The 2,398-nt window shown below is 36.7% G+C and overlaps 1 long non-coding RNA gene across 1 annotated transcript in view; it reads left to right on the top strand.

The window, feature by feature from the left end:
- LOC116535278 overlaps window positions 1-598 on the top strand; it is a 16,705-nt gene extending 16,107 nt beyond the window's left edge. Inside the window, exon 2 of the long non-coding RNA XR_004262132.1 lies at window positions 47-598. This is a non-coding gene — a long non-coding RNA (uncharacterized LOC116535278). The remainder of the gene's footprint in view (window positions 1-46) is intronic.
- The last annotated feature ends 1,800 nt before the right edge of the window (window positions 599-2,398 follow it).

The following is a 2,398-nucleotide window of genomic DNA, read 5'->3' as shown; positions in this document are numbered from 1 at the left end:
ACTGTACATAGGAACACTGCACTCCTGAGAAAACACATCCACTCAGGATCTTCAAGAATTTATCTATTTTTGCCAAATGAGTCTTGGTTCAAGCAATAGAGACATTCTATTGAGGCCACAGCCATTGTTCGTCAACTGAGAGGTTTTACTCCAGATTGCCAATTTCTCTAAACTTTTCTCACGTATCAACTAGTCATAATTTGCAAGGCTCCTCCTTTAGAGCTCCCAAAAACTCTCCTGCTTCTTAGATCCTTTCATTGCTGATCCACAATGTGTGTTTTCTTTCAAATACTAAAAGATTTTCTGATTAGGTTTTAAAATACCTTTCAAAGCTTTATGTCACCAATTCATGAAGGGGTAAGCATAATCCACCCAAGAATATTTCGTTTTCTTTAATTATGTATTTTTCCCCAGTTTTAAAGAATATATTTGAAGAATCAGAGTTTATGATAGAATACTCAAGAGATAGCTTCTGGGCTTCTCTCCCCATTTGTTTGTGGTGACATGTTAAATCTTAAACTAATGGAGACACATAGAGGGAAATGCACACACACACACACACACACACAGAAAGAGAGAGAGAGAGAGAGAGAGAGAATGAGAGAGACAGAGAGCAAGAGAAAGATAAGTGCTAGACTAGGTTAGATCATCTGCAGCATGAAACTAGTGTGCATGTTTTAGTAGTAGGTTATAAAGAAGCTACTTATATTCTGGAAATGTGTAAAAAGTATTGGAAATAGTGATTACTATACTTTTGATTCCAATTGAATTAGAGGCTACAGCAGATACACGGAAAGTAAGAAACTATAAGAGACAATTTCTATATGGTTACAGTCAGGATTTTAGTTTATGTTTTTTTTGATTCACAATGTATGTATATGTATAAGACCATTACTCTTGTAACATAAAAGAATCAGTTGAAACATCTTTTCCAAATGAAAACAATTTTACTAATAGAATACATATAATCTTTGCATTTTGGGTATGGGGCAGCATTCTGAACAGTAAAAATTGTGTCAGTTGGAAATACTGTATGTACATAGGATTTTTGAAAGTGATAACTCTTTTTGGTGTATAATTTCAAAAACTGTGTAATAGTAAATACATGTTTACTTATATAACTTCAAGTAGTATGCAAAAATCAAAGAAACATAAGATTTAGTTGACACAGCTCTTTTACGGTTTCTCAAAAAGAATAGTATATTCACTGGTTTTTACGGGTTTTCTTTCAGTGAAATACTTTCTTGTATTACTCAGCCAATTTTTTTCCAATTTCTTAAGGTTTACCTGATACAATAATTGTATATATTTAATGTGTACAACATGTTTTGCTATATGTATACATTATGCAATGATCATTTTTTTTTTTTTGACAGACAAGAGCATAGGCTATTAGAAGAAACCAGGCCCCACCTCGAATGCTATGCTGCTTAGAAATTTCTTGTACCTAACACTCAACCATCACTTTCAAGTTCAAAAGTTCCCGAAATCCTTAGGGCAGCGACACAATGCTACCAGCTTTTTGATAATCCATAGCAAAGTGACCTGTACTCCACCTCCCAATAACTTCCTTATTTCCATCTGAGACCTCCTCCACCTGGTCTTCAGTGTCTATATCACTATCAGCCATCTAGTCACAACCCATTAAACAAGTCTTTAGGAAATTTCACCTTTTCCTTCATCTTTCTGTCTTCCTCTGAGCCCTCCAAACTGTTTCGGCCTCTGCCTGTTGCCCAGTGCACGTGCTGGTTCCACATTTTTATGTATGTGTAATTAGCTCATGGTTCTGTAGGTTGTACAGAAATCATGGCTGGGAGGCCTCAGGAAACTTTCCATCATGAAAAAGGCAAGGGAGGAGGTTGCCCCTCACATGGCCAGAGAACGAGGAAGAGAGATGGGGGAGGTGCTACACACTGTTTAACAACCGCATCTCCTGACAACTCACTATCATGAGAATGGCACCACAGGGATGGTGCTACACCATTCCTGAGAATTCTACTCCCATGATCCAATCACCTTCCACCAGGCGCCACCTCCAACATTGGGGATTACAATTCAACATGAGATGTGGGTGGGAACAAAGATGGTTATGTTAGAAAATAGCAAACGATTTTGAGAAATAAAAATTTCTTTCGGTGCGCTCACAATTATCACTATAATAAACACAAAAATGACATAATTTTTTCAGACAAATAACATTTAGATTATTCACCCCAGTAGAAATGCCTTACCAGACATGTTAACACATTTTCTCAGGCAGAAAAAATAACAAGCAGAAACGTGAATCTACACAAACAAATTAAAAACCCAGAAAATGGTAAAGATGTAGATATGGACTTGGAAGGGAAATATCTCCGCCCCCAAATCACTAAGTTAAGGCAAAATTCAAGCTGGGAAC

This window comes from Sapajus apella, unplaced genomic scaffold, assembly GCF_009761245.1.
Source record: "Sapajus apella isolate SASKATOON/1434 unplaced genomic scaffold, GSC_monkey_1.0 scaffold93, whole genome shotgun sequence".
In the NCBI taxonomy this organism is placed as follows: Eukaryota; Metazoa; Chordata; class Mammalia; order Primates; family Cebidae; genus Sapajus; species Sapajus apella.
This window is presented reverse-complemented; position numbering and strand designations above follow the sequence as displayed.